This window comes from Vipera ursinii (assembly GCF_947247035.1).
Source record: "Vipera ursinii genome assembly, chromosome: 4".
Classification (NCBI taxonomy): Eukaryota; Metazoa; Chordata; class Lepidosauria; order Squamata; family Viperidae; genus Vipera; species Vipera ursinii.
In genome coordinates, this window is record NC_139514.1 from 63,610,055 (window position 1) to 63,623,012 (window position 12,958).

A 12,958-nucleotide genomic window follows, 5' to 3' on the forward strand; every position below is an offset into this window, starting at 1 on the left:
CAATAATTTTGTCCGGCCCATTTTTGGAGTTTTGTTTGACATTATGTCCAATTTGCTTTTTTTCCTCCCTTTTTTGTTGTGTTCCAATGCACACAAAGGGAATAAACCTGTGTATAGCAAAACATGTGTTCTTGCAATACTTTTCTGTGAGAAATACTTGATTTTCTGGAAAAATTTCTGGGGTGCCAACAATTTCGGCCATGACTGTGTATACATGATTTAACACAAATTAATACTTTATGTGACATACTGTTTACCTTGATATAGTGAATTGTAGCTTGGCGTATTCAAGTAGCCCTTCTAGGCTTTTAATGGCTGTTTAAGTTTTAAAAGACATATTCATTTATCCTGATTGGTCAATAGTGGTTCTATCATTTCAGAAAACATTCAACTTTGACATTAGTAGCATTTTTAACCACTGTAGTCTGTGTTTAGTTTGTCCTTCTGATCCTGGAGCTTAAAATGTGTTCATGGCAATTTCATTTTATTTGTTTTTACCTTTGGTTCGGAGTTTCTAAAAATGACCATATCTACCGTACATTTTCCAGATGGACTGATTCTGCATAACAGCCTTTGGTTTTAATCATGCTCTAGCATTATATGAAATGAAAGAGGAAATTTCATGCTATCATTTGACTAGTGTACAGGGAGTAGAAGGCTATTTCATGGATTTATAATTACCTATTTAATTTAAGTGGGTTATTCTGCTAAACAAAGTTAGTGACTAGGATGAAAATGATGATGACAATAATGATGATATTCTAACTTTCATCTAGCAGCTCAAGGGGACATAAATAGTACTTTTTCCTCCAGTTTTCCCCGACAACATCCCTGTGAGGAATGTTCAGGCTAAGAAAGTGTAGTGGGTCTGATTTAGTAAAAAAACAACACTTGTAATGAACAATTTATTTATGCTTTATTGATTGTTCTATTTTTCAACATAGATTTTTCAAAATGGGCTTCAAGCCAAACTATACATAAATAAACAGTAAGCTAAAACTCAATATATTTATTATAAAGAATAAAGTTGTAGGTTAAGGTTAAGTGAAATTAAGAGCACAAATGAAATAGTCTTGAAATAATAATCTAACACCGAGGGGGGAAATCACTCAATCTCAGTGCTAAGTATTCATTTTTTTAAAAAAAAATCACATTTCTCTTCTCATTTCCTGCATAAGATTTAGGGAGAAATTTTAGATAGAAGACCATTTTGAGGCTTTAATCATTAATAACTGCATTTCAATTGGGATTAAATTTATGTGATCTACATAGCAATCTATCTCTCTTTGGAGGCAGCTTTATAAACAGCATGTTAAAGTTATCCAGAGATTATATTATCAATCCATTCATAATTGTAGCTTGGGTATTTTGTTTTGAGTAGGCTCACAGGAGCTATTTTGGTAATATTGATAGATTCCAAGAGACTTTGATCTCAGTGGATTCATTTGAATCTGATAAGAAATAATTGGAGCTATGCTTCTCTAAGAAAGCCTGGCAAAAGCTTACCATAATTCACCCACTATTAACCATTCTTATAAAGACAGATTCTAAAGGATCTGAAGCCAGATTTAAGCACTGTATATCCAAGCACTTAACATGAGCCACTTTGGATAAGCCTTCTCTCACAGAGAGAAGTCTGCACACACTGAATTAACTCAATTTACATTGGCTTCTGCAAGCACTTCCATGTTCAGAATAAGCACTTGATTGAAGCAAAAAAGGTGCTCTGGTGTACATGAGCATATACAATCATCTGTCCTTCCATCCAGAAAAGCTTTTCCATTGCAGAGATTTCCACTCAATGCTTTCAGAACTTCTGTTAAAGCTGAGGCTGTGGGGCAAATATTTTTTTGGCATTATTGTAAAATTCTGCTAACTAGTGCAGAAACTTGCACCACAGCTGGAAGAGTGATCCTGTAGTACTGAATTACTTGGTACCTGATATTTTCATTCCATACATTGCAGGAATATCTGAAAATCTCAGGAAGATTTTCTGCCAACACAACATACATGCACTCTTTAAATCCAAGAATACACTTAGGCAGAAGCTTGTCCATCCCAAGGATAAGCAATATGATACATGGAATATGGTGCAATGAGACATTTGCAAATCTGCACATTGGAGAAACACAACTACTTCACAAATGCATGGCACAACATAGGAGAACAAACCCATCAGGACAAGATTCAGAGGCCATCTATGTTAGACTTGAACAGCCCTCCTTCAACAAAGGGGAAGGAACAAGACACCTCTATCTCCTGTCTACAATGTACACCCATTTGCACTCTGATTCAGGTGACCCTGAGGGCACAGATAAATCCCCAAGTGACCTCAATGGCTTTCAGACAGAATGCTAATGACCAGATGACTGCAAAGAAATATAATCTGTTAGAGATTAAACTTGATTTGGGTGACAATATTATATAATGGAGTAAAAGCACCTTTAAGGAGTTAAACGGCCTAAGGGTGTGGCTGTAATTATTCCACATAAAAGAGAGTTAGATGTTACATGTAGTTGCTCTTGTATATGTGTTTGATGTTAGTGTTTGGATACCTCTTGTTCTCTTGTTTGCTAACCTGATATTTATTCTCTCAAGAATCAACTGCTTGATACAGTGTATATTGTTTTTGATATTGGTAAGCAGCTTTTGTATTTTGATACTATGTTTTTATGGACTGACTTTTATGTGCATGATACTGGATTGATACTTGGACTATTTCTTACTGTGTTTCTTTTTGTTGTCTGAGTAAAAATAAGTTATAAAACTCGTGTTAGTGCATTACTGTTTGCCTAAAAGTCCCAGTACAACTTCCACTGTGTATTAATAATACTCTGTTAAACAAACCATTTTTTCAACAACATATTCCAACAATCTAACAATGGTTATGGGCCCAGATCCAGTGTGGTGCTGAGGACAGGCACAGTATTGTATTTATATTTCCTAACTGAGTTTTCAAATTCAGACAATGGCACAAGGACTATTCAATCCATTCTGCATTACCCGGCTTAATGGGTCAAACTACGTATCCTGGTCTATACAATGTAGTTTGCTATTACAAAATCAAGGTCTTTGGAAAATAGTCCATAATCCTCCTGATGTAACTGCCTGGGATCCAACTAATGAAGAAGATAACAAGAAGATTGTAGACTTCAATAAAGACAATGATAAGGCTTTATCTATCATTGGGCTAACATTAGGAGACCAACAGCTAGTCCATGTGCGTGGAGAAGAATCTGCTGCTAAATGTTGGGCTAAGTTGAAAAAGATTTTTGTTCGGGACAGTGTTGGTGCTCATATAAATCTTACCAGAAAGCTATTTAGAGCTAGACTGGAAAAGAATGGCGATATGTTAGCTCACCTTAACTTTATAAAAGCAACTTTGTTGGAACTGCAAGAAAAAGAACTTATTTTCTCAGAGCTTCACCAGGTTTACATCATTTTATCATCATTGGATGAGAGCTACGATGCCTTTGTATCGTCCTTGGAGGTTTTGTCCAAAGAAGACCTGACTGTTTCTTCAATAACTGGAAGGTTGTTGGAAGAATCAAGATGTCGTATGGAGAGAAAACAGTTGAGAGAGCCATTGCAACAAGAAATAAAGAAGACTGAATCTGCTTATATTTTAAGGAAATGCTTTAATTGTGGGTTAAAGGGACATATTGCTAAGTTTTGTCAGAATAGTAATTGTCAGAGAAAGGAAAGCCATAGAAAGAATAAAAAGCTGATTAATGTAGCTGTAGCTAATAGAACTACTAATAACCACAATTGGTGGGTGGTAGATAGTGGAGCTACACACTGTATTTCAAAAATAAAAAGGGATTTTGAGAATATAAGGTCTAGTAAAAAATATATTTCTATGGCTAATGGCTGGAGAGTCAAGGTCTCTGGAGAGGGTAAGGTTTACTGTTCATTTTTAAAACAAAATTTGGAAATGCTATATGTTCCCAGATGTGATTATAATCTATTATCAGTTAAGGCATTATTGGAAGCAGGTTTTAAAGTTACTTTCCAAGGGGAGGAATGTCTTATTCAAAAGAATGAAGTGAACTTAATAGCTAATATGAAAGACGGTTTGTTTGTAATTAGCAATGATCCTATTATAATGGCTACTACTTGTACAAATCAAAAACCACATGATGAATGTATTCATTTATTACATAGAAGATTGGGTCATGTGAATTTTAATACACTAAAAAGAACTGTAGCTTTGTCTAATGGGTTTAAGTTAAAGGCTTGTAAGAAATATCTGCAGTGTAACGTATGTGGTAGAGAAAAGAGCAGGGCAGCACCAGCTAATAGGTTAGATGGATTTAAAACCACAACTCCATTAGAACTGGTATTTATGGATTTGATAGGTCCTATGAAACCCAGTTTAGGGGGTGCTTGCTACATATTAAATATTCTAGACCATTATAGCAGATATGGGTTCTGTTATCTCCTTACGTCAAAAACTGAAACTATACAAACAATATCTAATTGGCTCAAGTTTGTACAAAGGAAAACTCAGTTAAATGTAAAAACCATAATAACAGACAATGGAACTGAGTTTGTTAATAAACAGTTCAATGAGCTGTTAGTTTCAGAGGGAATAGAGCATAGACGTACAGCTCCTTATAGACCTCAGCATAATGCATTTGTTGAACGGAGGGGCCAAACATTGCAAGCTATGATTAGATCTATGATTGAAGATTCTGGTTTACCTGATAGCTTATGGGGAGAAGCAGCAAAATGTGCTAATCATATTTTAAACAATGTGGTTAGTTCAGCTACAGGTAAAATTCCTTATACCTTATGGTATAAGAGAAAACCAAATCTTAGTTATATTCACACATTTGGGACACCTGCTTGGGTACATATTCCAAGTTCAATAAGAAATAAAGGAGAACATAGAGCTAAACAATTATTTTTTGTTGGCTATGAGTTAAACCATAAGTCTTATCGGTTCTGGGAGAAAGGTACTAAAAACATTTATTGTAGTTCTAGTGCTGTTTTTCAAGAACAGTCAGGCTGGGAAAGGGTAGAAGATGTTGTATATATTCCTCAACAAGATTTAACTAACTCCTCAAATGAAAGTGATAAAGAAGAGGAGGAACCTGCTAGAGAGATCAAACAAGAACCACTGATAGTGGAGACAGGAGAGGAAGAAGATAATAATGTAAATGTACCTATAAGTCCAATAATTCTCAGAAGGTCTAACAGGGAAAGACGACAGCCTGATCGTTTCGAGGCAGGTTTAATTTGTCAAATAGACATTGAACCTTCTAATGTTGAAGAAATAAAAATGTATCCTGAGAATGAAAGAAAGAATTGGAAAGTAGCTATGGATAAAGAAATAAAGTCTTTGCAAGATCTTAATGTTTATCAAGAGGTTAAAATACCTAAAACAGAAAAGTTAATTGGATGTAAATGGGTTTTTAAACTGAAAGAAAGTGTTACAGGAGAGGTAATACATAAAGCAAGATTAGTTGCTCAAGGATTTGCACAGAATAATAGTGATTATGATGAAGTATTTTCCCCAACGTTAAGAGCTTCCACTCTTAGGGCTGCTTTAGTTTGGGCAGCAAATAAGAATTATAGTATAAAACATGTAGATATTGAAACTGCTTATTTGCATGCAACATTAAACCATGATATATATATGAAAGTTCCATCAGGAATAGAAAGTAAGGTAGGGTACTGTTGGAAACTGAATAAGAGTTTGTATGGTTTAAAACAGTCAGGTTATGAGTGGAATAGATGTTTAGTAAAAGAGTTAAATAGTTTGGGATTTAAAGCTAGTATTGCAGATCCTTGTTTATTTATAAAACAGCAAAATAGTGAATTATCATTGTTATTATTATTCACTGATGATATTGCTATTATAGCAAAAGATGAAACAGAAACTGAAAGAATAATTTCAGGGTTAAAAAGAAAATTTAGAGTAAAAGATCTAGGAGCTATTAGTCATTATCTAGGGCTGGATATTGTCAGGACTAGTAAAGGATTTAAACTGTCTCAAGCTAAGAAAATTAATGGTTTGCTGAAACGTTATAATATGGAAAACTGTAAACCAGTAAAAACACCTATGGTTCAAGGTTTTGAGAGTTCAGCAGATAACAGCAATGTCTTTGATAAAAAGATATATCAATCATTAATAGGCAGCTTGATGTATTTATGTAATTGGTCAAGACCTGACATAGCATTTACAGTTAATCATTTAGCTAGATATTGTGAGAATCCTACAACCAGATGTTGGCAAGGTGCGAAAAGAGTTTTAAGATATTTGAAGCACACCATACATTATTCTCTATATCTAGAGCCAACAAAGGAATTGGAACTAAAAGCATTTGCAGATGCTAGTTTTGCATCTGATACTGTAACCAGGAAATCCACTTCAGGATTGGTTGTATTATTGGGAAACGCTTTAGTAGGATGGAGGTCTAACAGACAGAAGCATATAAGCTTATCAACAACTGAATCCGAATTTTCTTGTTTATCTTTATTATGTACTGAGCTATTGGTATGGAAACAATTATTGTTTGATATGGGTTTAAATTGTAATGAACCAATAAAAGTGTATGAAGACAATCAAGCAGCTATAAAATTAGCAACTAATGCTGCAGTGAAAACTAGATCAAAACATACGGATCTACGGTATCTAAATGTCAGACAATGTCTTAAAGATAATTTGATTAAACTGGAATATTGTGCAACTGAAGATAATATTGCTGACCAGTTTACTAAAGCTCAGGGTGCTATAAAGCATAAATCTGTTTGTGATATGTGTAATTTGAGATTGTAAAAATATATGTATAATATGCCACCCAAAAGGGGAGATTGTTAGAGATTAAACTTGATTTGGGTGACAATATTATATAATGGAGTAAAAGCACCTTTAAGGAGTTAAACGGCCTAAGGGTGTGGCTGTAATTATTCCACATAAAAGAGAGTTAGATGTTACATGTAGTTGCTCTTGTATATGTGTTTGATGTTAGTGTTTGGATACCTCTTGTTCTCTTGTTTGCTAACCTGATATTTATTCTCTCAAGAATCAACTGCTTGATACAGTGTATATTGTTTTTGATATTGGTAAGCAGCTTTTGTATTTTGATACTATGTTTTTATGGACTGACTTTTATGTGCATGATACTGGATTGATACTTGGACTATTTCTTACTGTGTTTCTTTTTGTTGTCTGAGTAAAAATAAGTTATAAAACTCGTGTTAGTGCATTACTGTTTGCCTAAAAGTCCCAGTACAACTTCCACTGTGTATTAATAATACTCTGTTAAACAAACCATTTTTTCAACAACATATTCCAACAATCTAACATAATCCACCCAACATCCTGTCAGAGCTAATATTTTCATGCCCCCAACCATCCAGCCAGAACTGATGAAGCTTCTTGCATGAAAAGCTTCTTCTTCAAGGGAAAAAAAAACATAGTCCAGTTGCCTTTTGAAAAAGCACATTTGAGATATCAAATATTAGTTTCCAGTAATCTGTATCTCTGTAGGTATGCCAAGCTTATTTGTTTCAATTGTCCCAAACTACCTCTACCCAAATTAGAAGAAGCCCTCATGTACCAAGATACAAAGCTCATAACTGTATTGACATTTGAGATTGTATATACAGCAGCCTGGAAATATGAATGCAGTAAAACACTAAAATAGCTTCATCTATTGCTTTTACAGAAAAGGAACCTGTTTATTATTGGTGTTTTGTTATACTTATATAAAGTAGTAAAAGGCATGTGCCAATGCTAAAACAAGCAATAAATCTTAAAATAGATGCATATCTCTCAAGCCAAATAGATGCTTCAAATCAGTGAGTGGTGAATGTGCTGTATCTGTTCAAACCTCTTTAATGACATCTTTTCCTGGATTCTTAAAGTAGGTAATTGTTGCCTAGAAAATTTTTTTTTTGGAAGCTTGATGCACCCTGTCAGTACCCCTTGATTCAAATATAGAATCTCCTGGGATCATATGCGTCTGGTGTCAACTAGAATGGAAAATACATAGTCTCTTTAAAGAGATGCCAACAGATGCAGAATGCATGCTCATATTCACTCTGAAGTATTTAATTGGCATTGGATTGGAAACAGTCTCCATTCTAGATGTACAAAAATCTACAAAGTTAAAACACTCTGGGTACCTAAGAGGGGCTTTGTTGTTTTTTAAAGATTATTTTTATTGTTATCATACCTTTACTATTTCTTGTAACTCAGGGCAGCAAACATAGAAAATACTTACTCCTCCTCTTATTTTCCCTCGGCAACAACCAAGTGAGATGAGTTGGACTGGCCCAAAGTCACCCAGTCAGATTTCATGCCTAAGGTGGTACTAGAATTCACAGACTCCTGGTTTATAGGCCTTAATCACTAAACCAAACTGGCAAAGAAGCAATAATGATTAACAGTGGCAGAAAATATGTAGGTTATGTGAATAACTGTTTTGTATCTAGTCCTTCCCAATTTCTGAAGATTTGAAGCATCATTAATGCCAAAATCAAACTTGTATCAGCTTTTAATGATATACTTTATATTCTTGTATTTCCTAAACCCTTAATTCTGAAAAAACAAACTTCCACCCTCTACTTCAGCATTCAGTAAAAGTGACTCATTTCAAGATAAATCATTCAAGAGTATATCTCTGCATATATATTTTTATACTCATTGACTTAGAAATGTAATATTTAGGGTATTTCTGTGAAGAAAACTTTTCTCTATTGGCATCGCATCCTTCAGATAATAGAGTAAAATAGAGATAGAAAAGCCAAGTAACTAAAAAAAACACTATGGGATGCTAGGCAAGAACACATTAATGAAATAACCAGCTAATTCTTTGGTTTCAGGTTGCTAAAATAAGATTACTTATGTGTTACAATCATATGAATATGCTTCAACTTTTTCTAAGATGGGGCATTTCATTTTTGAACCTGTTAATGGAATAAAAGTTCCTTTTACATCTTCTTATACCGTGTAGCTCAAGTTATTATTTTAGGCCCATTGAGCATCGGTCTATTACCTTTTACTCTGAAACTTTATTCCCATCTCTCTTGTTATCATTCTTAAAGGCATTCCAGAACATTAATATTTCTCCCTTTACTATATCTTAGGTACTAGGCTTAAAATTCAAATATGTGTATTCTTGAGGTAAAATAAAAGTGAAAAGATACTAAAGAAAGGTTTTTCATTATGTTTCCTTATTTTCCTTTCCTTGCCACTAGAAAATCTCATTATATATCCAGCAACGAAAAAAGCATATGAGCCATGAAATACCCGTATAGCTTCCTTCACTATTCAGGAAAGCACTAAGCTTCAAGTTAAAAGTTAATATTGGGTAGAGACTTAAATGCAATTACTTTAGGGCTGCCTAATAGTGTATTATGAAGGCAATCTCCTAAGTAGGTGAAAGTTATATCCACAATTCAGAATGAATGAAAAAAAGGTCGCCTCAAAAGGTGGTGTTCAAAATAGTTTTGTTTCTACCAATTTTTAACAAAGTGAAAAGGATATATTAAAATATGAATACATGGAGAAAATCTGCTTTATCAGTTCTGAATGACAATGTAGACAATTTAATAATATAGAGCAGTGATGGTGAACCTTTTAGAGACTGAGTGCCTAAACTGCAATCCAAAACCCACTTATTTATCGCAAAGTGCCAAAGCCACATCAGCATTGTGGTGCCCTTATGAGGAGCTGGGGGGGATGTGATGCAGACTGCCAGACGCACCTACTCCATCCCATCTGTTTTTACTGGTGGTTGGAGAGCTGGTCACTGCTGATTATCTCCTCGGCACCCTCACAAATCTTGCTCTTGGCCTATGTGTGAAGCCTGTTCCGCTCAAGCACCCAACATACCTTGGCCCCACTTCAGGCTGCTGCCACCAGCAGCTCACATAGGTCCATTAGGCTGCCACCACTGCCTGAAGTGCCTGGCCCACCCAGCACAAAGGAGGCAAAACGGCTGTCTAGCAAGCTCAAGTAGAGGTGGTAGAGCACACCCACACCCAGAAAGCCAAAGGCCACCCCAAGTGGGGAAAGCTGGATCCACATAGGCACCATGGTCCCCCCATTCCCAGCTAGGATTACGTGCCACACCCCCATCTCTGCTGGACCTGGGAAGCCATGATACCAATGGGGATCTGGCTTTCCACGCTCAGGGTGGCCTTTTGCCTGCTGGCCCTGGGAATGCTTTACCACCTCTACATGGGGCTTCCTAGATAACCACTTCACCTCCTTCATGCTAGGTGGGCCTGCAGCTCTGGACAGTGACCTAATGGACCTGCATGAGCAGCTGATAGCCGTGGTAGGTACTGAGGTGTACAAGGGGAATGCGCTCCACCCACAGGCCAAGGGTAAGACCCTCAAGGGGGCTGAGGAGATGACCAGTGGTGACCAGCTCTCCAACCAAAAAGATATGGGACAAAGTAGGCATGTCGGCAGTCGACATCACATGGTCCCCTAACTCCATTTGCTGTTGGTGCCATCACAGCACTGCTGCTGGAGGGATGACCCGATAGTCACAATGGGCTATGCAGCCCCTGCTGCCAGATGCTGTCAGCCACTGTGCACTCACCACCTCCTGTGCACATGCCTTGGGGGCCACTGGGCTGGGGCCAGGGCAGTGGGGGTCAGTCCCTCACCATCTCCAGGGCATCCCCGGGAGGCCAACACCACTTGTTCACTCACTTCCTGCCCCATCACTTCCAAACACCACATGCTCACTACTCTGGCAAACTCTGCTGGGGTGATGGTGCGCATGCTCACAGAGAGGACTCTGAGTGCCGCCTCTGGAATGCATGCCATAGGTTCGCCACCACTGATACAGAGTTATAGAGTAATCAGACAACAATTTGCAGCAATTTCAGAAAATCAGGATATGCTACAAGAAATAAACATGTAAGAGAGTAGCTGTTAAGGTCTCGGTTTGTTTAAAGGGGAAGTATAAGATTGAGTGGATCACCTGACTAACAACCAGGTCTATTTGCAAGTGCTAAGAGAGAATTTTCTTCTACTGGGAGTCCAAAGTAAACAAGCAGACTGATCCATAACCACCTTTGCCTTCATCTATATCCATATTTGTCTTCATTCATGATCCATGTCCACCTTCAAGGGCTGCAACGCAAAAGGTCTGATTTTATCTACTGTATTTATTTGTTTAATCAAACAATTTATTTCATTGACTGAAGTTTCTGGGAAGATGGCCAACTGAAGATGGCATCATAAAATAGCAGAGCCAATGTTTGTAGACTTTGTTAAGGAGCTGGTGGGCAGGGCAGGGCAGGGCAGGGCAGGGCAGGGCAGGGCAGGGAAGGAAAGGAAAGGAAAGGAAAGGAAAGGAAAGGAAAGGAAAGGAAAGGAAAGGAAAGGAAAGGAAAGGAAAGGAAAGGAAAGGAAAGGAAAGGAAAGGAAAGGAAAGGAAAGGAAAGGAAAGGAAAGGAAAGGAAAAGAAAGGAAAGGAAAGGATTTCTGAACTTTTTCACTGCCATTATAAATTCATTTATATTTTATTCTCTCTCTCTCTCTCTCTCTCTCTCTCTCTCTCTCTCTCTCGTTTCACCCTAATTCTTTTTTCACTTTTTTGAATATATAATCATATTGTCAGATGAACCAGCCATGGTTCAGATTCTGAAAAAGAAAACAACTAAAAAGGCAGAATGAATATAATTAACATATTTTTATTGATTAATATTGTGTAGTGACAGTGAAGAGACCCTTTCTAATCAACCCTGGGGGATATGAATGGAAGGAGAGGAGACATGCTTTTACTTCATGATCAATGGATGGATGGACATTTGGGCAGGTGGAAGGCCATTGGCCAAAGCACGCTTGATGTCTTTCCCCTGGGCGCTCTTGAGGTTTTCTTTCTTAACATCCCAGGTACTCAGGGCAGAAACTTGCAGGACACGATCATCCTTCATGACACTCAAATTTCTGGAAGCATTTTCCTGACTTTGAGCCCCAGACAAGAAGGGGACACCAAAAGCAATTTCTTCAGGAGCGTATTTGGTGCTGAAGGAGAATTTTCGTAATACAGGTAGTCATCATGTTACAACTTCAGTTGGGACCAAATTGGGACCAATTGGCACTGTCTTTATTAAGGGAAAAGGTGTAAAAAGTGATGTATGTTACTTGACTACATCTCTGAGCCACAGCTGGTCTTGGTTGTTCCTGGTTGGGTTAAGAAGCGAGAAGAGGTAGTCCCAAAAAGAGGTACAGGTGTCTTTGAATTCACTGAAGCAGATTGAAAAAAAAGTAGGTTAGAATGGAAATCATGTTACTACAATCTTGTATTTGAATATTGTATTTGAAGAAAGACCAGATCTTAGTTTGAAACACAGATAAGAATTTGAATAAAAAATAACTAACACATTAAATTACATATCAAACAGCATTTTTGTCTAATCCAAACTAGCAAATTGAAAGAGACAATAATTTATCTGATGAATAACTTCTCACCAAAAATTAGCAGGTAGAATATTAGCAAATTTTTTAATTACATTTGCCTTTGGAACAATTCAGCCTAGCATGTCAAGAAAAAACATCTAAGCTCTATTTGTAATGGCATAAGAGAGGGCATTCTGTCTAAAATCTTCTATTTCATGGCTGAATGTTATAATCTAATTTGAATGTGAAAATTTCAGAACAATTCATGAAAAAAATCAAACAAAAAAAATCTTTTTTTGCATGATTCCTACCATATTTCCCCAAAAATATTGACCATATTCAGAATGAAACAAAAACATATCAAATCACTTACTCCATCTCTACTACAATCTGTGGTTGGGAATCCTCATGTTTGTGACCATGACAGAGTCACCTATTTTCATTTGACCCCGAGCTACTGTAAAAGAATAATCATTGTGTCGAAAAATTGATTTGAGTTTTACTATCAAATGTCGTATGATAACTTTTCTATGGAAAAACAAAACATGTGATGTCTTAAAAACCGTATCATTTACCTTCTTG